This window comes from Helianthus annuus, chromosome 14, assembly GCF_002127325.2.
Source record: "Helianthus annuus cultivar XRQ/B chromosome 14, HanXRQr2.0-SUNRISE, whole genome shotgun sequence".
In the NCBI taxonomy this organism is placed as follows: domain Eukaryota; kingdom Viridiplantae; phylum Streptophyta; class Magnoliopsida; order Asterales; family Asteraceae; genus Helianthus; species Helianthus annuus.
Genome location: NC_035446.2, coordinates 10,744,627 through 10,772,208, shown reverse-complemented (window position 1 = coordinate 10,772,208; position 27,582 = coordinate 10,744,627).

The window sequence follows — 27,582 nt, the reverse complement described above, 5'->3', positions numbered from 1 at the left end:
CTTTTTTATTACAAATATAATACATGGTTTACAATCATAATAAACATAATAATGCGTCAATTAACCTAATATACGAATAATGTACATAGCATACATACTAGAATAAGTTTACAGTTCAACATATACACGTTGTTGCCATTCTCATCCTACACTCTTTATTCAATTCCATTAAAGTTACTAACCGCTTGATCAAACAACATGGTTTCAACATTTTCTATCTGCCCAATAGAAGCTAAGATCGGCAGAAATCTTATCGACAGGAATTAAATATCATCCTAACCAGTACTTTGGTTTCAAGTGATTTTTTGTGGTTAGTGTTGGGCACTACTAAGAGACATTTTGATGATCTCTCACAGGTATCGCGACTTTAATGGGATTAATTCACTGTCCTCGTTAGACCCTGACTTTGTGTCATGACTTTTTCAACTTCCAATCAGCTCAGAAGTTGGAGTTTCAAGTTTTGTTCAAACCAATTTGTGGTCTTCGGCTTCGGGTCGATCGGTTATGAACCCAATCTCTTTGCCACGTTATGTTGGAAACAATTGTTATAAAGCATAAACACTAACACAAAGATTTTAGTTGGTGGACAATCTTATACAGCTTTTCTAATTTTCTAAACTCAAAAAGCTATCAATTTCAATGGCCAAACATCTATATTCTATACAAATTGACATTTTTGAATAACCCCATCCATCTTTATTCCATGAGTCGGGTGTCACTCTCAGCACTCGTTTTCTTTTCTGAATTCTCTCCTTTTTTTATTTTCTGCATAAGGACATTCAACTAGACATTTAGCTTCTCCATTCACACAAATAGTAAGCAAAACATAAGGTTACCTTCTCCCATGTTGATAAATTCCATTGTACTTTTTGTGCTCAAAAGTAAAGAATCTTGAATCATTTCTTCTGTAATTTTCTTGTCTTCTTCAATAGGCAGCGACATATGGTTATTCTGTTGAACAAAATGGGAACAATCCATGAATTTCTAAGGATACCATTATGGCGAAGCCAAAAATTTGTATCTCACATTTGCAAAACATCTAATCGTGTCAAACCGTTAATACACGTATGCCTTGTCAATAATATTAAGAACGGTCCCTACATAGTACAGAACACCATCCAAATAGGAAGTTTAATAGGCCTCTGTACTAAAATGATTAAGAAATGTATATATAATCCAGAAGCTTAACTCGTATTATGTGTCCACAAATTATCGTTTTTGGTGGGTGCATTTGGGTTATATTTTGTCCACATCGTTATCCCATTAAACACTAAATACATAGAGAAACATAGTTGTTAATGGCAATAGTGACAAATAGCGATAAGGTAACTATTTCCTACATTGCAAATAGTGATAAATAAGCAGCGGCTATTTTATAAATAACCATACACAAGAAAACAATTTATTTTTTATATGTATATCATATAAAATACCCTAGTATATATGCTATTTTACTTGCATTTTTTAACAATGGATATAGATTTTTTTTAAAAAAAAAACCGTATATATAAAAAAAATTCGGTCCCGGGGAACTCCTGCCATGGGTCGTCGTCCACCCCACTCACATTCCATTCGGCTCCGGGCGGTTTCAACTAACACTTTTTTCTTTGGATATGCTTATGAAGAACATAAAGCAGATCTAAGAGGTAGTTCAATAAAATCTCATAGTTGTAAAGTTTAACATTACCATGTGCAATTGAGTGGCACGAATCCTTTTTATGCTATGAACTATCAACATGTTATGAATGATTAACACATGCGTTCTAATTCAATTCCCTTCACGACGAAACCTGTAACAAGTAAGTGTGCTATATTCGTAACAAAATTCAAAGCTTACCATAAAATCAAAACCGAGTGCTCATCACTACAAAAACACAAAATAAAGAAGAAAATTGAATTAAGGAATCAAGAATTAAAGAATGCTTACCTTGAGATGGCGTTGCTTGTTTTCCGTTGCAGTGAGATCCAAACGTTTCCGATTAGTGTTGTCGACAGAGGCAGCCGTAGTAGCGGCCGACAGAGGCAGCCGTAGTAGCGGCCGACAGAGGCAGCCGTAGTAGCGGCAGCCGAAGACCAGTCTAATGAGATAACATAAGGATAATTAGGTTTATGATTGTGCCTGTAGTAGGATGCGATATTTTTTATTTATATTATTGGACTACGTAAGAAAAAATCTTTGTTTTGGGCCTATGGCCCGTCCAATTCTAAAATAGTAAAAGAAATGCAAAAACCAGAAAGTTTGGTGATTGAGATTTGAACTCAAATCTCCAAAGCAATAGGGTGGAATATTTATAATCATTATATTACATCTATATTTTGCTTAAATGAGGCCTAAAAGATTTGATGATCAAAAGCCTAAGCCTGGGAAGTATCACTCGAATAAATTATAAAACCCAAACTTAACAAGGAAAAAGAGTAAAATGCCAAAATAGGCCTAAGTTTAGTCCATTTTGGTCAGTTTAGTCCAAAAAAACAACTTTTTGTATCTGGTCTATAAGGTTTATTTTTGTTGTCATTTTCATTCAATTGGTAATTTGGGTTAGAATTTTCTGTTAACTTCTCCCATTTTATGTCGTTTTCCTGGTTTAATTAAAATATATTATGGCATAAAACAGTGATTATATCCTTAGTTTAAATGAGTAACCCGATAAAAAAGGAGAAATTAACAGAAAATTCTAACCCAGTTTGCAAATTGGATGAAAATAACAAAAAAAAAAAAAAAAAAAAAAACTGAAACCTCAGGCCCCGATACAAAAAGTTTCATTTTTAAACTGAACTGAATTGGCAAAAGTGACCAAAATTTAGAGACCATTTTGGCATTTTACTCCAAAGAAAAATCTAAAGACAACACCCTAACTAAAAAGATTACTAATTACACAAATATTTAAGATCTCCATAAGCAGGCGCTAATAAATGCCATAATTTTGCCTCTTAAACGACTATGTGGTTTAGTATTTGCTAGTACTCAAACTACAATGTCAATATCTTGTTGTATGCAACTTTAATGATAGTAATTAGTGTATTAGGATCAAATACAAAGGATCCTAATTGTAAGAAGTGTAATAAGGATTTATACAGTGACAATTGTCCAATAACCTAAAAAAACCAACTACACAAAAAAACCCCACTACAAAAAAAAAAAAAAAACCCTTAAACATCCACCACTACCAAAAACCTAAACCCCACCCCCGCCACCCCCCACATCACCCACCCTAAAAAAAAATATTTTTTTTTTTTTTTTTTGCCGAGGAGGTGGGGGTGGGGGTTTAGGTTTTTGGGTGGGGGTGGGGGTGTTTCGTTTTTTTAGATTTTTTTTAGGTTTTTGGGGGTGTGGGGAGGAGGGGGGGGGGTTAGGTTTTTTTAGGTTTTTAGGGGGTGGGGTGTGGGGGTGGGGTGGTTAGGTTTTTTTTAGGTTTTTGGGGGGGTGGGGGGGGTTTAGGTTTTTTGGGGGTTTTTTAGTGAGGTATAGTTTTTTTTTGCCGGGGGGGGGGGGGTGGGTTTAGGTTTTTTGGTGGGGGAGGGGGGGGGTTAGGTTTTTGGGTGGTGGTGGGTGGGGTGGGGTGGGGGTGGGTGTTTAGGTTTTTGGTGGTGATGTAGTGGGTTTTTTTAGGTTATTGGACACTTGTCACTCTATAAATCCTTCTTACACTTCTTACAATTAGAAGTTTTTGTAGAATAACTTGACCCATTATCAAAACAAATAAGATACGAGTTAAATTGCAACTCTTTTCTCTCCGTGCAATTCAATGTAAACATTTTTGCTAACCTTTTTATGTGTTGCAATGTCGTTTTCCAACTTTTTCACTATTCACATCTATTGTGCCTTATCTCTTTTGAATTTTGAATTTGAATATTCATTGTTTCTTTGTTTACTTAACGCTATTTCACATCAAAAGTACTTTAAATTATATCCATAATTTATCACTAAAATGTACATGTGGGATAAACTTCTACCATTGAGTGAAAGTTTTGCCAGAAAACTTTTGCGGTGAAGGCAGGGCCGGTACTGAGAATTCATGTATCCTGTTCGAGTTTAAAAAAACGTGCCTTTAGGCCTTAACGAAATTGGGTATTGTGCTCACTAAAGGTCTAAACCTAATGGCAACTGGCTAATAACTAATCTAAACCATAAAAATAGTTTTGTAAGTGGGCCTATGTTGGTCTTGTATGGGTATACCCTATTAATTTATATATTTTTACATATACATATTGGAGTTTTTTAAAACATAACGTGCCCTTCAAAATATCAGGCCCTGGCCGGTGGTCCTCCCCACCCACCTTCAGGGTCGGCCATGGGTGAAGCGATATCACATATATGTTATTTCCGAAGGATCAATCCTAGTATTAATCCAGTTCGCTAATCAAGGGGGTTAGATATAAACGTTGGTTTGGTATATATCGAGCCGATCTAAGCTGAGCCAAGCAAGCTCGGCTCAACCTGATTATTAACCGAGCTAACTCGGCTCAACTCAAATTTGAAACTGTAGGTCCTGATACGGATTGTCGGACTACAATGATTTCTTGTTTTGGATGCCCTAACGAGTGCGGAATCCACGTTACGACATAAACATAAACCGAGCGAGAGAATGAACAATACGCAAAGTTGTCAATGATTAACTGTTCCGTGTATTGATTTTGACAGAGTTTCGGTACAATATTCGACAAATACAAACAACTCCGGTAACTCTCTATCACTACACTCTCTCTCTAGCTCATTCAAGCTCACCGTTCTTAAACAGAGCCTCTGCTGTATTTATAGTACATACAACAGAGATACATCGAAACAAACACACAAATATTGGAAACACATCGTAATACAGCTGGACACTTGCTTCTCCATCGAAATTGATCTATGATGTTTATCGAAATAGGCTTTTAACAAGGAGATCCTATTTTGATATTATCATGTTCACTAAGTTCTATTTCGAATTCATAGACATATATAATTAATTCTATTTCGATTCCATTCAGTAGTCTATTTCGATCATTCCCATGATATTTCAATTGAAAAAAAGGGGGCCACTATTGGACCAATTTAAATAGGTTGAAATATTAATTGGGTTTATGTTTAAGCTATTGGACCAATTATAAATGTGTTTAACCTTTACTAATGGGTGATGACTAGTAAATGAGTAATAAGCTTAATTCAAAATGAGTTTTAATGTTTAATGGGGAAAAATAAATAAAATATTCACGGGTTTAAGTGTTTAACAAGGTATATAGATTTTTCATTTCTAAAAGTTGTATTGATAAACAACATTTTGGACTTGGGGAGATCAAGCCCTGGGCCGTCGCCCAACCCTGCTCCCTTCCCAACCCATTCTCAGCCGTTTCAACTAATACCTTCTTTTTCTATGGATATGCTAATGAATAAAATAGAGCAGATCAAAGAGGTAATTTAATTAAAATTTCATAATTGTAAAGTTTAACATTACCATGTGCACTATGCCACGGATCCCTGTTATGCTATGAAATGTCAACATGTTATTAACAATTAACATATGAGTTCTAATTTAGTTCCCTTCATGATGAAACATGTCACAAGTAAGTGTGCTATAGTCGTAACAGAACCCAAAGCTACCATAAAATCAAAACTGAGGTCTCGATCACAATAAAAGCTCAAAATTTATATAATCTTAAAATAGAATGTCGGTGGTATGCCACCAACAAATTGTCTTTTTATGAGATGGTTTGGTCTAGGTGTTTTTGTTTGATTGGTGCAAGCTCTTATCTATGGGGTTGCAGATTCAAGTGGTAGTCTTCAGACAAATGGGAGTGATGTACTGATCTATTATGGCTGTAAAGTAATTAATTTTTCATTTAAAACTACATTTTATTTATTTTTTATTTTTTAATGGAAAAAATCCACTATATAAATAGTGTAAACGGTAATTTTGTATCCCCAATAGTAACAAAAATCCACTATATAATTACTGACTACTAAGTATAAATTTACTATTGGAATTTCTTTGTGAAACAATATTTGAGATAATGTTAATTATATTATATTATATATAATATAATTTTAAAAACAAAGGTCGTGCCCTATGTAATGGACCAACTGTTTTTTATTCATACCATCAACTTTAAAATTTTGATACGAAACCCTATTAATCCTTATCTTTAGATAAGTTACACATTTTCTTCTAAATTTTGGTAATTGACAACTTTGACATTCCAACATTTTCTACTTAATAACTTAACACCTCCTTACTTTTACGACTTTACATCACTGTCTAAATTACTTATACGACTTTACATTGCAATGTCCGTGACACTCTTTTTTATCTATGTTTGATGACGTTAATGTCACGAACGTAACGTGTGTAACAAAGTAAAAAAAACAATGCCTTATTAATTTAACACCTCCTTTTGTTTAACTAACTTTTACGACTTTATACCGTAACGAGCAACATATTATTATATTTTTTTTATCTATGCCTAACCACGTTAATAACTAAATTACTTTTACGAGTTTACACCGCAACGACTTAGATATACTCTTTTTATATATGTCTAATGACGTTAATGTCGTGAACATAAATTGTGTCACATGTGCGCACCACAAGTTAATGCGCGCACGCTAATGTCATCATCGTTATGCGTGTAACAAAGTCACAAACATAGCGGTGCCGCCGCAACGCGGGGCACGGGTCAAAATTCTAGTTTAGAAGAAAAGAGAAGTAACCAAACAAGAATTAAAGAATGCCTAAACCATGTGTAGTGGAAGACCCAAATAATGCCCCAACCCTTGAGCGTTTTGCGCCATGTGGTATTATGGGGTGTTTTTCTAAAACCGGTGTAGTGGGGATGTGGACATTGTGGAACATTATGTTAAAAGGGGTGTTAGAAAATTAAATTAAAAAAAATCCAAAAAATGTTATTGGGAAAACAAAAACAAGAATAGCTATCATTGGCCAACGAATTGAATGTAGCGTAACTTTGTATTATTTTTTTTATGTTGATGTATTCATGACGTGTGATATTATACATTGTATGTAACCAAGCAAACCAATCCAAACAGTTAAACTAAACAATCACAGATACAAATAAACAAATAAACTGAAACTACAAATTTAATTACATAATAAGTTTATACATATATATGACATCGTTCAAAATACATAAACTGTCAAAATACAAGAAAAGTACAACGATCCAAAACCGGTGAGAATTAATTATGAAGTGAATTTCAATCGGTGAGAATTAATTATGAAGTGAATTTCAACCAAAAGTACTAGAAAAGATAATGATTTAAAGTGTATGGGAGGGGTGTAGTAATACACTAGAACTCGGAAGTACACTAAACATAAATGGTTAAGGCAAAGTTGTATACTTAGGGGAGTGATGAGTATAAATTCCTATATAAAGACGTGGGAATGATTAAAAAAATTATTTATCAAATTACTTTTGAAATTTCAGTTAAGAGATGTCGGGAGGGACCGGTGATAATACCATATCAGTGATGACTGAGGAGATACAAGAAAAGATTTCCGAGGAAGTCGGAAAGGCCCTTGAAGCTAGCCTACCGGGATTTATGGAAAGGTTACAAAACACAATACTCTCGATCGTTGAGGAGAGGATAAATGAACTGAAGGAGGATCTTATCCATGAAAGAGGTAAGGTCAAGGAAAAGAAAGGTTGTCCCTACAACAAATTCATGGCATGTAAACCCCTAATTTATAATGGAAAGGTAGATCCAATTGCTTGTCAAAGATGGATAAGCGACATTGAAGGTTTCTTTGAATGAACACATTGTGATGTGAGCGATTTTGTGGCCTACGAAACCGGCCAACTAAGAGGTCAAGCCAAAGATTGGTGGGACAACCTTAGAAATGAAAAAGGGGATGAAGCTACACGGGCTATGACATGGGAGGATTTCAAAACACCTTTCCTCAAACATCATAGCCCAAAAGCGGTAATCAACAAGATAAAAGAAGAATTTATGCAACTAAGGCAAAAAGGGGAGACTGTAGACAAGATCATGGGCTACTTTCCTCGATAAACCGAAATTCTATGACGAATTGGTTAAGACCGAGGAGCAAAAGATATACTACTATCACAATATACTCAGGGCTGAATATAGGGAGTTTGTGACTCCCTCAAATTATGAAAACCTCACTGATATAATTAATGCTGCGCGGGAGCGCGAGATTGAACTGAAAAAGCAAATCGAAAGAGGAGAAAGGAGGGCGTTGGCTGCAAACCCAAGCCCCACAAAGAAGCCGAAGGTAACTAAACCTTCAAGGAAAGGAAATGTGAAAGAAGGATCTCCGAGCTGTGAAATATGTGGACGTGCCCATCGGGGCAAATGTTTTTATAAAGACAAACCATGTGTCTTATGTGGGAAAACGGGGCATGGGGTTTCAAATTGCCCCGATAAGGTGACGGTGTGTTATAAGTTCTATCAACCGGGTCATAAGAAATCGGAGTGCCCGGAATTAACGGGAAAGAAAGAGGGCGTTGGCTCAAAGATTGAAAACCCCAAAGCCAAAAGCAAGATCTTTCCACATCATTGCTGCTGAAGCAAAGATGGAACCCGATGTGGTTACAGGTATATTTACTGTAGATTCTATTCCTGCATATGTTTTATTTGATACGGGTGCAAATAAATCTTTTGTTTCACATAGATTTATTCAACACTCTTCATTTACATTAACAAAATTACCTACGCCTATCGAAGTAGAAGTAGGTAATAATAAAAGTTTTATTGTTTGGGATATGTGTCGGGAATGCAAATTAAATATTGATGGTGAGGATTACCTGGTCGATTTGATACCCACGTCAATGGGGGAATTTCAAGTGGTGGTTGGCATGGACTTGTTGTCTCGCTACCACGCCAAGGTGATATGCTTACGTAAGGAAATACAATTAGTATCTCCGAGCGGAAGGCATGTCAATATTTATGGGGAGAAGAGTTATAACCCCATAGTATGTTCAATGATGAAAGCCCGTAAGCTTATACAACACGGATGTACGAAATTTTTGACCTACATACGTGATTCGGAAAAAAAGATTCGCCAAAGATGGAAGACGTATTTGTTGTACGAGAATTTGAAGATGTATTCCCGGAAGAACTATCGGGGATGCCACCTGAGTGTGAAGTGGAATTTGGAATTGAACTAATTCCCGGTGCGAAACCGGTTGCTAGAGCACCGTATAGACTGGCTGTAACGCCCTGCGTTTTGAATCTTAATAAACTCACCATTAAGAATCGTTATCCTCTTCCCTGTATCGATGATCTATTTGACCAACTACAAGGCGCAAGCTGTTTCTCTAAAATCAACCTTCGATCTGGTTATCATCAGCTCCGTGTTCTCGAGGAAGATAACCCCAAAACTGCATTTCACACTCGTTATGGGCACTATGAGTTCGTGGTTATGCCTTTTGGTTTGACCAACGCACCCGCCGTGTTCATGGACCTTATGAATCGTGTTTGTAAACCTTATTTGGATCGTTTTGTGATAGTCTTTATTGATGATATTCTTATTTATTCGAAAACTCAAGCTGATCATGAACACCATTTACGCCTTATGCTAGAACTTTTACGTGGTGAACGCTTATACGCAAAGTTTTCTAAGTGTGAATTTTGGATTAATGAAGTACAATTTCTCTGGCACGTTGTTAGTAAACAAGGAATTTATGTGGACCCTTCCAAAATCGAAGCTGTGAAGAACTGGAGTACGCCTAAATCTGCGTCTAAGATTCGTTCCTTCTTGGGATTGGCGGGTTATTACCGTCGATTCATCTTGGACTTTTCAAAGATCGCCGTTCCTCTTACTTCATTGACTCAGAAAGAGAAACCTTTTTCTTGGTGTCCCGAGCAAGAGGAATCCTTTCAGACTCTTAAGAATCTTCTTTGTAACGCTCCTGTACTTGCTCTCCCTGATGGGAATGACGATTTTGTGGTGTATTATGATGCCTCGAACGGTGACCTAGGCTGTGTACTCATGCAACGGGCAAGGTCATCGCTTATGCCTCCCGATAGCTTAAAATACATGAGAAAAACTATACTACCCACGACTTAGATCTTGGTGCAGTTGTTTTTGCGTTGCAGATCTGGCGACACTACCTATATGGTACTAAGTGTGTGGTTTCACTGACCATAAGATCCTGCAGCACATCTTTAACCCGAAGGAACTGAATATGCGTCAGCGGCGATGGGTAGAATAACTTAATGACTACGACTGCGAGATTCGCTACCATCCTAGCAAGGCGAATGTTGTGGCCGATGCTCTTAGTCGCAAGACTCATGTTAGTTGCATTCTATGTTCTCAGATCACTAGTGATCTTCATGCTTGCATCGGTGAAGCTCAATACTCGTCAGCCAACAAAGGTAATCTAATCGTTGAAATACGAGGTGCTTCGATTGACCAACTTGAAACAAAGTCTGATGGACTTCAATACTACCTCAATCGCATCTGGGCGCCAGATCGTGACAATCTTCATGAACTCATCATGAATGAGGCTCACAAATCCCGATACTCTATTCATCCTGGTGCCGATAAGATGTACCATGACTTGCGTATGACTTATTGGTGGCCTAGTATGAAGAAGGACATCGCCGCGTATGTCTCAAAGTGTCTTACTCGCTCAAAGGTTAAAGCCGAACACCAACGTCCTTCAGGTCTTCTTGAACAACCCAAAATCCCAATTTGGAAATGGGATAGCATCGCTATGGACTTTATAACAAAACTTCCTTGTACACCTGCCGGTCATGATAGTATATGGGTTATCATTGACCGTTTGACCAAATCAACCCATTTTCTTCCTATTCGTGAAGATTTCAAAGTGGAGAAACTTGCTCGAATCTACACCGACGAAATCATATGTCGTCATGGCATACCCATTGACATAATCTCAGACCGTGATGGTCGTTTCACTTCGCGCCTTTGGCAAACTTTTCAGTCTGCTATGGGTTCTCACCTGAATCTTAGTACAGCCTTTCATCCTCAAACGGATGGACAGACTGAACGCACTATTCAAATCTTAGAGGATATGCTTCATTCTTGTGTCATCGACTTTGGTGGTAATTGGGATGTACATTTGCCATTGATCGAGTTCTCGTACAACAACTATCATTCTAGTATTCAGATGGCTCCTTTCGAAGCTTTATACGGTTGCAAGTGCTGATCTCCTCTCAGTTGGCATGAGATTGGTGACAAGCAACTTACTAGCCCTGAAATCATTCAAGAGACGACGGATAAGATTCTTCAAATCCGTGATAACTTGATCAAGGCTAGGAGCAGACAAAACAGCTATGCTGACAAAAGGAGTAAGCCTCTGGAATTCAATGTTGGAGATCTCGTTCTACTCAAAGTATCTCCTTGGAAAGGAGTTATACGCTTTGGTAAAAAGGGAAAGCTTGCCCCTCGCTATGTGGGTCCTTTCAAGATTCTCGAAAGGATTGGCAAGGTGGCTTACCGAATCGATTTGCCGCAAGAGCTTAATAATGTACACCCAACATTCCCCGTATCTAATCTTCGGAAGTGTTTAGCGAATGAGGAATTTAGGTCCCCATCGAAGACTTGCAAATAAACGAGACTTTTCATTTTGTGGAGAACGAGTCGATCAGAAGAGTTTATGCTCAGTACGAAAGGCGGAAACAGTCGTACTGAGGTCAATTCAGCAAGAATATCACTTTAAACTGTCGTTTGATTGATCTGATGACAAATTACAGCGAGACGACACTTCGGCAGCATTTCGTTGCACAAACCGGAATGAATGTTCCTAATATCGCATGACTGACCTATATATAGGCAGTTAATTCCGTTTGAAGGTATTCCAAACGAAATTAGGATTCCATGCGGAATCTAATTTTGTGCGGAATTACATTCAAGCTTCTTTCAAGCGGAATTACTGTCCCATGCGAAATTACCAATTTCTCGAAATACGTGCCCTATTCAAACTATCTACAAACAAGACTCAATACAAGACGAAGTCGACAGACGCATGCACTAACAATACTTTTATGAAACTTGACTCTTGTGATACTTGACACTTGTGATACTTTGAAACTTGAATCTTGAAACTAGACACTTGTTATGCTTGATACTTATTAAACAAGAAACTTGATAGTTACTGAACGAGAAACTTTTATCCTTTATTGAACAAGAGACCTTGATACTTGATACTTTGATACTTGATACTTATTGAACGAGAAACTTGAAACTTGGTGAGCGAGAAACTTTGATTCTTTATTGAACGAGAAACTTTGATACTTTGTTGATACTCATGGAACGAGAAACTTTGATACTTTATGGATACTTGTTGAACGAGAAACGAATACTTAGTGTATGATAAACTAGCTTGAACGCAACTTGTAACACAGAAACTTTTGTGTAATTATAGGATTGTATCATGTAATGTTTATTCACAATAATACGCAACGCAATACTTAATCTAGCTCGCAAAAGGAACCAAAATTTGGAAAACTAGCAAACGGGTCTTGGCTGTCCGAATGGACATCCGATCGGATGACCATTCGATCGAATGACCATCCGATAGGATGACCATTCGACCGAATAGCCATCCGACCCATTGCGCACTTACACCGCCTTAGCCGTCAACATCAGCAATAAATAGGCCCCTTATGCTCTCATTCTCACCTTTCACTCTCTGTCATCCGACCACACGCACTCTCAGTCATTTAAGCAAGATTCAAGGCAAATCGTAAGTATTCTTCCCCGATTCTTGTACAACTTTCATCAATTATCACTTCTACACAAGATTCTTCATCAAAATCACACAAACACTTCAATACTTACATGAAAATCGACTGATTTGGGGTCTCTTGGAGGTGGTTTCCACTCAGAAGTTGGTATAAAATATTGTGGAGCACCATTTAAGCAAGAACGGCCCAAGATCTAACAGATTTTCACAACTTTTATACAAAAACTTAAGAATCTCATACTTTTACATCAGATCTGACGGGATTTCACATGGTTTCTGGCTCAGATCTGATGAACATCACGTTTTACAACTACTTTTCAGATTATTCTTCCATTCTTATACAAAGCAGTAGCGGAATCGGACTCAAACAGACTATTGACTCGTTCCTTAGTCAAAAGCCGGCTTAAAATCTGATTTCCACTGGAAAACGGGCTGATTGGCGGGTCCAAATATGAAACCTCACCATAAACAGTTTGTCGGTTCAAAAAGGGGTGGTTCCTAACTGACCGAACGAGCTGGGTTTGGTACGATTCCGTTGTTTTTGACGCGTCGTTACACCGTCTCCGTTGACTCAAAACTTAGCAAGCTCACAGAAACTACAATCACTGACCATCTGTCCGAATGGTCATCCGATCGGATGACCATTCGTCCAGATGATCTGATTATCAAGACACTTGTTTGTTTTACAGGACACTATGATCACAATGTTTGAAACTTTAACTGTTCGCAAACTTTACCCACTTTTCGAATGGCTATCCGTTCTAATGGTCATCCGTCTGGATGACTATCCGATCGGATGGAATCCATCTATTCGAATGGTCATCCGACCGGATGACCATCTGTCCGGATGACCATTCGCTCAGGTATTCAGTCAGACACTTTTACTCGATTTTTCGCACCATTCGACAGTCTGTTCCCAACCGGGTCAGCTCTTAGAGGACTTATGCTCTATTCCCAGCACGCAGACTGATCCAGCGCTCCCTTTGATCCAATCTAAGAAGTGTTTGGTTTAAGCAACCGCTGTGAGTATACTCGATCCCTTTTTGTTTTAAACACTTTTGGGATGCAACATGTATTCTATATCAAAGAAACTTGACACTTTTTGATACTTGAAACTTATTTGAAACATACTCAATCCTCATTAAACATGAAACTTGATACTTGAGACTTTTTATGCTATGTGAACGTTTAATCCTGGTGTGTAGTTCCGCCTTAACAATGGTAACGCTAAAGGGGTAATGCACCTCCCCGTTAGTCTTTGGGGTATTGCTAGGATGAGACATTTAACCTCCCGTTAGTCTTTGGGAAAGGCATTTAACGCATTGGAAACTTGGGCTATCACTTGGACTGCGTAAACTAGCATGGTGAAACTTATTATATGTTTTATGATGGATATGAGTTCTTTTAAACTATTATGCTACGTATTCAAACTCGTTTGCTCGCCAACATTATTGTTGATTGTATTTTAATACATGTTGCAGGTTGATAGTAGCTGGGATTCAAGAAAACAAGCTAGGATGATGCTTAGAAACTCATCTAGATAAATTTGACAGTTTTGAACAACATTTGAATCATGATGTATTTTGATGGTTTATGTGGTTGTGGGTCGTCTGACTCTTAGACAATTTCATGAAACCTAATTAATTTATATTGAAACTATTAGTGTTGTGGAGTCTCTTGAGTAATCTGATTCGCTTAGAACTCTTTAACCCCTTTGACTTTTCTGTCAATCATTTTTCCAAAGATGTGTTTTACTTTGGGGTTAAAGGCCTTTTCAACATCAAATTCTTCTTTTTCTGAAAAGAATTGATTTGAAATTTCATCTTTTCCAACCTTTTGTTTAAAATTTTCAGCCCTCAATGGTGGAAAATTTGCATCATCCATTGGAGGAACTGAGTTTTCACATTTTGCTTCAACACGTGGCTCCTCTGATTTTGTGGAATCAGATTCATCGCCAGAAGATAGCTCCTCTGATTTTGATGAATCAGAATCATTGCTAGACCCATCATCAGATTTCTTAAAAACCCATTTCTGATTGTCCGATTTAGCTCTCTTTTTATAAAACCTGTTTGAACATTCACCAATTTCAAATTTTGAATTTTTGAAAAGTTTAGTTCTCTCTATTGGTGGTTAAAACTCAACAACTTTTTCTTTCAGTTTAGAAACTCCCTGTTTGATTTGTTTTGCCTGTGAACAATTCATGGCAATATGACCATTTTTTCTACATTTGAAACAGGTTCGCGTTTCCTTCTTCTGATCAACAGTCTGCATTTCTTCTTGCTTCTTCGCAAGGAATTCTCTGTTCGACTGCTTTCTAAACAACTTTTCTATGTCCTCTTCAGAAGATGTACCTGAAACAAATATCATCTTTGATTTAAAATCTCAAACATATTTTCCATTTTTATGATTTTCTGGTGGAATAAAACCAAGACCTTTCTTTTCGAAATTACCGTTATGGTTTGGTTTCTTTCGATAACCAAAACCAGAACTGTAACCCTTTTTCTTGTTTTCTCTTTGTTGAACTCTTGAGGTGTATTTTTTAGGTTTATCATTAAGATGTGCATCTTTTATTTCAGAAATATTAATTTCTGTTAGTTTGAAAACCTTTTTTATCATGTAAGGTTTGACACCTCTTATTGGAAATTCCTCATCAGAATATAATTTGTCAGAATCACTCAAAGTATATGCAACTTTGAACGTTCCATCATTCAAATTAGATTTTGATAACAGGAATTCATTATTGTATACTCTTTTGCCCTGTTTTTCAGTTTGACTCCGAGTGCTAGACTCAGACTTTGACTCTGACATAGACTCCGACTTTGACTCCTCTGTTTCATCGTTATCTAACACATGATCCACCACTTTCTTCATCAATTGAGATTGTTGATCAGTGTCAGACGATGTAAACGTGACATCAATATTTTCTGGCAAATTGACTGTAGGTTCAGACTCCCATTGTAAGTTTGTTGCCTTTTGGACTCTTTCAGAATTTGGATTTCTGGGCAAATATCCATTTTCCAGCGGGGGTGGACACTTGTTATAACTGACACCTTATTTCTTACCAGAATTCTTTTTGTCAGTCTTTTTCTTAGTGTCATTCTTCTTTTCTAGAGCCTTTTCATCAGTAACCTTTTGTTCTTCAGTTACTTCATCATCCTCAAATGCCTTCATGCCTTCAACAGTTGGATAAATCCTGTCAATGACATAAGACGTACATGAGTAACTTTTTAACAAACGATTAACTCTTTCAGTTTCAATTCTTTGTGTTTCCAGTTTCTGTTTCAAAGCAGCACACTTCTCAATGTAATTGTTCACAATTTTTTGCTTTATCATGAAAGCTCCTTGAAGTGTCTTCATTGCTGTTGCCTGTTCTTCACTTGTATCATTGTACATATTCATGGCTTTGTTCAGCACATCATACGATTCCTTCAACCTGTTCATGTTGTTAATCAGTTCACTGTTTTTCTTCTTCAAAATCTCACAGGTTTCACAATTTGCTGGAATCTGTCGTGCATCAGCTTCTTGATCAACTTTGAACTTTGGAACTTCTTTCACTTTTCTCCTCACAACTGGAACTTCTTCATCATCACTGCTGACAGGTGTTTTAACCTTTTTCTTTTTCTTTTTAGCTTTATCATCTTCACTGTCGCTTTCTGTCATCATTTTCAAATGATCTCTCATTCTTTTTGCATAATACTCAGTGTCATCATCACTATCTTCTTCAATTCGAGCAACAAAAGCCTTTTGAATTGAAGGTTTGTTTGGATCATAATCATCCCAATTGAAATTCTCCCAGCTGAAACCTTCTGGCAACTTTTCATCATCTTGATTGATTATGCATGCTTTGTTGTCAGCTGAAATATACTTGTCCCAACTGAAATCTTCTTGATTCACCAAACATGCTCTCTTTGAAGAATCTTCAATTACTTTTCTTCCCTATGCTACTTGTGGTTCTTGTTGTGGTTGAGAAACTTGATGGTATATTGCTTTCCGATAGTAGTCATTATTGTTGTTGAACGGGTTTTGAGCTCCACTTGCTTCGCGATTCTTGCACTCTCTCTTGAAGTGTCCTTTTTCCCTGCAACGAAAACAAGTGACTTTAGATTTATCAAAACCTAAAGTAGAAACACATGCATCACGGAAATCATCTCGTCCCGTGATTTGTTTGAATTTCTCAGCCCTTCTCAACACACTTGCCAAACACCATTTTATGTCCATTAGCTCCATCTCTTCAGCATCGATCTGATCGTAATCCTCCTTAATCAGCATTGGATTCCCGATCCGACCTGCAACAAAACTTCCATATGATTCTAAAACAGTTCCCAACAAAGACATGTGGCTTTTTGCAACTTCTTCTGTGTAATCTTGATCATCCTCAAGATTCAAAACAATGTTGCACTGTAACTTCCTGCCATTCTTTGTTGTTGCCAAATTTGGTTCAAATGATGGATATGATGAAAAACTCGTTTTGCTGCTTGATCCTTTACACGAACCTCCCGATGAGCTTTTTACATTAAATGTTGTCTCAACCTTCGGTGACATGTTTGTCTTTTCATTCAATCCTGCTTTGTAATACAATTCAATATCTTGTTCACTATCAAACACTTTCATTCTAGAAATCTTTATTTGTTCCATTTCTTGTGCTTCAAGCTTCTCAATGAACTTTCGCAGTGTTAGATTGTTGAATCCTTTCTTGTTTCTTAGCATCATCAAGTATGTACCCCAAGTCTCATGTGGCAATGCATCAGCCAGTATTTCAATCAACTCTTCATTATCTTTGTTGACGCCAACTCTCTTCATGTTTACCAACAGATTGTAGTATCTTTCAATTATCTACTTTGTACTTCCATTTTTCAGACCATGGAATAGATCAAACTCTTTTTTCAGAAGTGATTTCTTGTTTTTTATCATTTCTTGGCTTCCAACAAACTTTGATCGTAATGCTTTCCAAATCGAATATGCACTCCCAGTGTGTTGCAGTAAGACCAAGATATCTTCTTTCACAGCCTGTTGCATTAAACTGATCATCATCTTTTCATTTTTGTATTTCTTTTTCTCCTCGGCACTAAGATCTTTGATAGCAATCACCTCTTCGTCATCATTCGTTGGTCTAACGTATTTCGTTTCAATGCATTCCCAAGCATCCAAATAATTTGCTTGTACCCAATTCTCAAAACGTTCTTCCCAACCCTTATACTCCTCGATGTTTATGAGTTTGGGAGGTTTTTGCATAGTGCCCGTTTCGTTTTCTAACATTGTCTGCTGAGTAACTGTGATCGGGGTAGCAAAAGCGTTATAAAATTCCTCTTACATGTTTCGGATTTTCAAAACTGTCTTGTTCAAACGAAATTACCCTTCACACGAAAATACACTGTCCAAACGGAATTAATCCTTCAAACGAAATTACCCTAATTTCGTGTGAACCTTTCAAGCGAAATTACAAACTGAAACAGAATTAACTAATTCCGCGTGAACTTCCAAACGGAATTACACCTTTGGAACGGAATCACTAATTTCGCGTGAAACTTTCAAATGGAATCAACAATCTGGTGCGGAATTAGGTAATCTCGTGCGGAATATGCTGATGTCATCATCTCGAAGCAAAATTTGTCAAATTGATCAAGTTATAGGCCGATTTTAGTTCTGAAACTTTCAAGGGTTTGTTAACAAACAATTGCGAGTATTCTTTGTGAATTTCAAGACATTTTAACCATGAAAACAAGTTCAATTTTTAAAATAAGGTGTAGAAATCAGAATTTGCAGCTGAATTGGTATGAACTCTTCCTCCTAAGCTTTGATACCACTTGTAGGATCGTTTTCGGACCCGAACAAGTCGATCAGAAGAGTTAATGCTCAGTACGGAAGGCGGAAACAGTCGTACTGAGGTCAATTCAGCAAGAATATCACTTTAAACTGTCGTTTAATTGATCTGATGACAAATTACAGCGAGACGACACTTCGGCAGCACTTCATTGCACAAACCGGAATGAATGTCCGTAATATTGCATGAACTGACCTATATATAGGCAGTTAATTCTATTTGAAGGTGTTCCAAACGAAATTAGGATTCCACGCGGAATCTAATTTCGTGCGGAATTACATTCAAGCCTTTTTCAAGCGGAATTACTGTCCCATGCGAAATTATCTATTTCTCGAAATACGTGCCCTGTTCAAACTATCTACAAACAAGACTCGATACAAGACAAAGTCGACAGACGCATGCACTAACAATACTTTTATGAAACTTGACTCTTGTGATACTTGACACTTGTGATACTTGACACTTGTGATACTTAACACTTGTGATACTTAACACTTGTGATACTTTGAAACTCGAATCTTGAAACTAGACACTTGTTATGCTTGATACTTATTAAACAAGAAACTTGATACTTATTGAACGAGAAACTTTGATCCTTTATTGAACAAGAGACCTTGATAGTTGATACTTTGATACTTGATACTTATTGAACGAGAAACTTGAAACTTAGTGAGCGAGAAACTTTGATTCTTTATTGAACGAGAAACTTTGATACTTTGTTGATACTCATGGAACGAGAAACTTTGATACTTTATGGATACTTGTTGAACGAGAAACGAATACTTAGTGTATGATAAACTAGCTTGAACGTAACTTGTAACACGGAAACTTTTGTGTTAATTATAGGATTGTATCATGTAATGTTTATTCACAATAATACGCAACGCAATACTTAATCTAGCTCGCAAAAGGAACCAAAATTTGGAAAACTAGCAAACGGGTCTCGGCTGTCCGAATGGACATCCGATCGGATGACCATTCGATCGGATGACCATCCGATAGGATGACCATTCGACCGAATAGCCTTCCGACCCATTGCGCACTTACACCGCCTTAGCCGTCAACATCAGCTATAAATAGGCCCTTGGTGCTCTCATTCTCACCTTTCACTCTCTGTCATCCGACCACACGCACTCTCAGTCATTTAAGCAAGATTCAAGGCAAATCGTAAGTATTCTTCCCCGATTCTTGTACAACTTTCATCAATTATCACTTCTACACAAGATTCTTCATCAAAATCACACAAACACTTCAATACTTACTTGAAAATCGACTGATTTGGGGTCTCTTGGAGGTGGTTTCCACTCAGAAGTTGGTACAAAATATTGTGGAGCACCATTTAAGCAAGAACGGCCCAAGATCTAATAGTTTTTCACAACTTTTATACAAAAACTTAAGAATCTCACACTTTTACATCAGATCTGACGGGATTTCACATGGTTTCTGGCTCAGATCTGATGAACATCACGTTGACCTAAAATGTCGCCCCTATTAAGTTGGATAAACCCCATCCGTGATGAAGATAAGAAACGTGTGGCTAGGGTTTCTGTTGGGACACCGGGTGTGGATAAGGCAATAGCTGTGACATATTGGATGTTGCCGCTATTACTCATTATTCTTGTAGTGTATTCCGTGAGATGCTAGATCCTGTTATCTGACATTTAGTTTCTTAATAGCAAAAGGAAAAAAAAACAAGGATACCTTGACCCAATTCGACAATATGTTGTCTATTTTTGATGTCATGTCTTCTTTATCACGCAAAGGCCTATTATTATTCTGAGCAACAAAATACAAAAGAACCAACGAATTCTATGAACTTGCCTCCCAAGAAAACCAGATATCCAAAGTCTTTTATTTGATCATACATACCTGATTTCTTTCTTGTGAGTCTCCAAGTATAATAGAATTCTTTTTAACTTTTAACTTCCACCATAGAGCGGAAAGTCTTGCTGGAATAGTTATGGTGGTAAAACTGCAAAGGGATATCATATATACCTTATTTTCTTTCTGTAGTGATTAACAGAGTTTTTAGGAGGTTAACTGATCACGCAAAAATCTGTACATTGGCTGAACCTTATCAGTTATGCCAGTGTCCGCTCTTCTCCTTTTCTCCTCGGTCCAACTGTCTAGCAGTTTGGACATTGGGAGATATTCCCCTCCTTCTGTACACAATTGCTACACATACAAAGTATAAAAATATAGGAACTAGATGTTGGTTTTAGGCCCCTCACTTCAGACACACATCTCACCTCTCGTATATATGTATGAGTAGTGAATAAGAAATATAATACGAAGGAAAAGTGAAAAACACTTTTGTTCTACGCACATGAAAATGAGGTACATTTAATGAACTACCCAACTAACTATTCATATTAAACAAGCAAAAAAAAAAAAAAAAACACAAGCTAAATTGTTAAAACAAACCACGTAACTTCATGCAACATGATTCTCCAATTTACTCGGTCAAATGTTGACCAATTCACAAATAAAACTTGCAGAAAAAACCTCAACAATTACACGTAACAAAATCTGACCCTTTTACTTGTAAACCGTACTTGATCCGTAATCAAGATTAAACCCAACATTCACCCCCTTAATCTTGATTCGGTTCTTTCTACTTTCTCGATTCTTGCTTGCATTCGTTTTTGCTTTCCATGCTAAAATTGGAATCGGTTTTTTTGCTTGATTTGAATCACTCTGGCATGCTTTATTTGAATCCGTTCTTGCCGGCTTGCTATTCAAAGACAACGTCCGATCTTGCTACGAACCACACGGGTCGGGTCTTGTTAACTTTCGGTTTTCTTTCTTCGGTTGTCGGGTTTTCTTTCTTCTTTCTCATCGACACCCGTTCTTCCTTGTCAGCGGCGAGTTCTTCGGTCTTTCTTTCAAGTTTCTTTCTTTCTTGCGATAGACTGAAATCACAATTTTTTCTGCTTCTTTCTTTCACAATCATTCTTTGTCCTTTCCGATTGGCGACGACTCTTTCTTTCTCACACCGATCGGTCGCGACCTTCTTCTTTCTTCGCTGATTTCAATCAGCCGTTCTTCTTTCTTTCATTCTTGTGAGGCCTTTATTTCTCGCTAAGCAACGCCGGCCTCTTTCTTCTTTCTTGTGGTGGCTCTTCTTTCTTTCATAAGGATTCAAAGATTTGAATCTGACTTTCTTTCTTGCTGATCTCGATCAGCATTCTTTCTTCTATGTCGCGATCTCCTGACATGAAATCTCCCCTGCATCTTCTTTGACATCAGCCCTACAACCAAGGGCTGCCCCCTTTCTTGAAATCGACTCTCAAACCGGCACTCTCGTTATTCAACCTCGTTATTCAACCTTGCTCTGAAACCAAGATGTTGGTTTCAGGCCCCTCACTTCACACACACAACTCACCTCTTGTATATATGTATGAGTAGTGAAGAAGAAATATAATACGAAGGAAAAGTGAAAAATACTTCTATTCTATTCACATGAAAATGAGGTACATTTAATGAACTACCCAACTAACTATTTATTATAAACAAACAAAAGAAACACATGCTAAATTGTTAAAACAACCCACATAATTTCATGCACCATGATACTCCAATTTACTCGGTCAACATCATGACCAATTCACAAACAAAACTTGCAGCAAAAATCTCAATAATTTCGCGTAACAAAATCTAACCCTTTTACCCGTAAACCGTACTAAACCCGTAATCAAGATTAAACCCAACACTAGAGAGAAAGATGCGAGTGCAGTAAAAACTTGATGGAATCAGAATAACTTTTAGATAAATAAAACACTAGAAGGCAGTTTGAACTAGCTAATACCTTTTCTTAAGAACAAGGCTGAAAATACTGACATCTTAGTCACTAGCTAGCATTGGATGAATATCATTCAAGTAACTACGGAAGCTTGTTTTCAATTTAAATGGCAAAATCGATGTACTTCTAATTTGGAAACATCAAGCTCTAGCAAAATGGAAACTAGAAAAAAGAGCACAGTCTATTCAACTATCTATTTTTAATAAAATTATGAAATTTATATAGAAAGAATCCTTTAAACAGTTTACTGCTACCTAAGCAAGGCAAGGAAGACTCTCTAGGATTTAATGTACGCATGGGTGTATCTAGACTTTGAAATGGCTAGACCAACTATACTAAGTTAGGATAAACTATTGTAAATCTGGACCAATTTGTTTTGTTGTGTATTGTTATATTAGAATTGTAGCAAAATTTCAATAAATAAGGCTTTAGATTTGTTCAAAACAATAAAGTCTGAATGTTGAACAACGTTTTACATCAAATAGTAGTTATGCACCTATTGTAAACATGAACCATTGGTTTAGTGCAAGATTAATCACCGCATCCATGGCTTCAATTTCGGTATGTTCGGGTTCAGAAAGGCTGATTTTGATGCTTGAAGTACCTATTGCCATAGATTTATGTAACGTTCTCCTTTTTCGACCCTGAGTTTGAAAAATTACTATTAGTCTTACACTTTCTCAAATCACTTCAAGAAGAATAATGTGAGTGGGACTAATCCCTTAAGATAGCATTTCCACATAAAAAACGAGCCAAGACAACCAGTTTATAGGCTTACCCTTTACATGGATGGTGTGCTATATGAGATTGGGTTAGCATCAATAGCGTATTCGTCATCACTTGCTAGAACGGTTTCATTTATGTCGCCCAGCATGTCGAATGATTTGAAAACGCACTATGTGAACCGTAAATAATGCACATAATAAAAAGGGTTGAAGAAAATTAATAACAACATAAATAAGTAAAATAACAATAATAATAAAAGTTTTTGGGTCATAGCTATATGTTTACATCCTATACTTACATTAGATTGAGAAACTTTGGGTGCAGAATATGACTGCTTCTCCTCATTTATGTTTGTTGACTCGTGATTGGGATTATGGGATTTTTTTCCATTGCAGTTCATGGTTTCCAAAGTGTTTAAAGATGCCATATCTTATGCCAGCTGAGAGCAATACAGATCAGTGCATGCAGGCAGAGGGGGAGGAGCATGTGGCTATGCAGGCGGCTGGTCGACCCGAGGAGGGTGAAATGTGAATGTCGATAAAAACTCAACCAGCAGCTCCTTGTAGTTCGGCGTGTGCGCTAACTAAAAAAGACGATGCCACGGCGAATCCACTGCAATGAAATAACGGAGTCTATGCATCTCACCAATAGCCTCAATTGCATCTCAGTTGACCGCGACATGCGTTCCAATGTGTATCTTCCTAAGCTTCTGGCAAAATCGGGCGGCATGGGTGCCATCAGTAAGTAAATTACAGGTATGGGTGACCGTGCAGCGGATCCACCGGCTGTGGCGGAGCTCGCCGCGAACCCTGCAGATGTGGTGACTCCTGGATCTGAATCTCATCTTCATGCATAATCAATCTACAAATAAATATCGTATACGTATAATAATAGTAAAGCAATAATATTTATTATTATAAAATTTATTATAATAAAAATAATAATAAAAATTTAAATAATAATAACAAATAATAATAATAAGAATACTAATAATAACAATTAATAACAATAATATTAATAATAACATTTTTAATAATAATAACAATAATACAAAAAATTTAAAAAAATAACTGCCCCGTCGTATACGGGGCATCCTGTTCTACCCTAAATTCCTCTTCAACATTCAAAACCCACCCCAAACTCTCAAAATTCAAAAATTCAATCATTCCTATGGTTCTAATATATAAATGATTGAAGAATAAAAAATATAGGTTGAAATACGTACCAGGGAAGCTTCTAATCGAAAAAAATACGGTCCAGATACGCTTGTCCGTATGTATGTGTGTGTTGTACTTTTGGGGGCATACGCAGTGGTTGTTAATCTCATCCTCATGCATAATCAATCTACAAATAAATATCGTATACGTATAATAATAGTAAAACAATAATATTTATTATTATAAAAGTTATTATAATAAAAATAATAATAATAAAAATTTAAATAATAATAACAAATAATAATAATAAGAATACTAATAATAACAATTAATAACAATAAAATTAATAATAACAATTTTAATAATAATAACAATAATACAAAAAAATTAAAAAAATAACTGCCCCGTCTAGAGGTAGACGGGCATCCTGTTCTACCCTAAATTTCTTTTCAACATTCAAAACCCACCCCAAACTCTCAAAATTCAAAAATTCAATCATTCCTATGGTTCTAATATATAAATGATTGAAGAATAAAAAAATATAGGTTGAAATACGTACCAGCGAAGCTTCTAATCGAAAAAAATATGGTCTAGATACGCTTGTCCGTATGTATGTGTGTGTTGTACTTTTGGGGGCATACGCAGTGGTTGTCTAGGCTGTCCCCTGATATACGAGGCATACGCCTCGTCTAGATCTAGACGACCCGTCTATAGAACCAGATGAATTACCATTTTCCCCTGAAATGCCCCGAGTATATGCCTTATTCATGGGTAAAAAGGTAATTAACCATTTCAGCAGAATCTTTTCGAAATGGTTAATTACCATTTCACCCCTGAATTAGGCCTATATTGGGGGCATTTCAGGGGTAAAATGGTAATTGAGTAAGACAACCAATCTAGCTCTAGACGACCAGTCGATGAATTACCATTTTACCCCTGACAGTATAGGCCTAATTCAGGGGTAAAATGGTAATTAACCATTTCAAAAAGATTCTGCTGAAATGGTTAATGACCATTTTATCCATGAATGAAACCAATACTGGGGCATTTCAGGGGTAAAATGGTAATTCTTCAACTCCTTTTTTAAATATTCAAAATTTAATCAAATCAATTTTTCCGCTCAACATATACGTCCAGTCTAGGCCTAAACGATGTGTCCGGTTTTGGTAAAATTACTTTTATACACTTGAATTAGGACGAGACTGGTAAAATGGTCTATTGGATTCTCATAGACGTCCGGTGTAGAAATGTACGAGGCATATATGTTTATTTTTTGTAATTAACTTGTTTTATGCAATTGTAATTGTAAAAAATTATAGAAATTAATACAAAAAAACTTATTAATTACAATAATAATAATAATAATATTTATAATGTGAATGCGTATGTCTATCGCTTCCGTTAATCACGTGCTTCAATGTCAAGTACATTGAAATGTAGCCAATGAAATAGGACAAGACGAGGTTTAAATTGAAGAACACACATGAGTCAAACCTGGTTCGCACGAGAACTCGCATATTTAGGGTTTAGAGTCGGTTCGCACAAATGCGCGCCATGATGATTCATGCAGATGCGCAAAGTCCATCCGCATATACATGTTCATCCATAGTTATAGTTGGTGCCAACTTGGAAACACTATATATAGATGTGTGGTGTCTTGTTCATGACGCATGCTTGTGGACTTGAGAGCTATTACTCTGTCCAAGTGATTTCGTGGTTTTGTATTGTTAATCAATCAATAGAAATGATATTATAATTACTTGTTCTTGTTCAATCCACTTTCGTACTTGGATTCCGCACAAGATACGAGATCTACGCAATCAACAAAACATCGAAATCGGTCCAAACACGTTCTCACAAGTGGTATCAGAGCGGGAGATTGATTACAAGGACTAAAGATACAAGATTCAAGCAAGATACCAGCAAAAGAGAGCTGAATTTCATCATCTACTACTCATTCTTCTTCTACACTTCTTTTTCAGGTTTAAAATTCAAATTCACGTCGAATTTACAGTTGAAATTGGCTGATTTTCAACTATATTGTGCGAAATCAGTGTTTAAACAACCGTTTAAAGTTTCAGATCTAAACTCAAGCTAAAAAATTTTTTTTTTTTGAAAAACTATCAAAATTTGACAACATGTGTTCGCTGAAATATACGCACGGATCTGGGTTGTGTTGAGTTGATTCGCACGGATCAATTCTTAGGTTGTTCGTATAGATCTAAGGTTTGGGAATACATACAGATTAGGTTTTAAGTTGGTTCGCACGGACCAATATTGTGTCAGTTCGCGCAGATCAAGAAGTGTAGTTTGTGCAGATTGGTATTGTTAATTCGTGCGGATCAATGTCTTCCCATCCGCACGGATCAACCTTTGTCTAGCTCACACGAATATAGGGTTTTGTGACATTATTCATTTGCACAGATCTAGTTGTTCATTTATACGGATCAGATTAGTGACAATCCGCACGAATCAACCACTTCCTCATTTTTGCGAATCCAGTTTCAAAAACTGTTTGATTTTTAAGATTGTTTGTTGATTCTTGCAGTTATTATTTAAAACTGAAATCATGGTGTGGAATCGAGAAAATTGTATTGCACGTGATAGAAATGAATGAAAGGATTACAACTTTTAGAGAAACAAAAAAGGCCAAGAGATAGGATGATGAGAGGAAATGTTTCTTAGATTCTCAAGGAAATCCACTTATAGATCCTAAGACAATAGACTTTGACGTTCCAGTTGCAACGATACCTACTGCTGGAAAGTTTTATTCAAAGGAGAAAGGAGATATAGAATATGTTAAAAAATTGGAGGAATGTATGGAAAAAGTGTTGAATGGAAGTCTAAAACGTTTAGAAGAAGTGATAGAAAGTTTGAAAAAGACACTCGATACAGAGGAGACTGTAGGTCGTGTTGTGACCCAAAAGAGTCGTTCAGAGGAGTTTTAATCTATTTCAAAGGCGGAAACAGAGAAATAGACTTCGAAACAGCTTGCAAATCACTTTAAACAACTTTCTGATTGATTTAACACTGATTACAATTACTGGAAAAACCGGCAACACCTTGGTATCAAAATCCGGAACAGTTACCTATGATTTCGCTTGGGATGCTATACATAGAGTTTAGATTCCGCTTGAAACAGCTCCAAGCGGGATCTGATTCCGCTCCAAACTGACTCAAGCGAAATAAGAAGTTTGTTGATTCCGCTTGAAAGTGACAAATATCATTTCAAGCGGAATTACTTCCTTCAATCGAAATCACCTTTAATTCAACTATCTCGAACTCCGTTCCCTAATCTAACAATCTAGTACAAGACTCGATACAAGACGAAGTCGACAGATGCATGCACCAACAGACTCCCCTCAGATGTTGAAGAGTCTTCAGTGTCGAGTCTTCAACGTCTT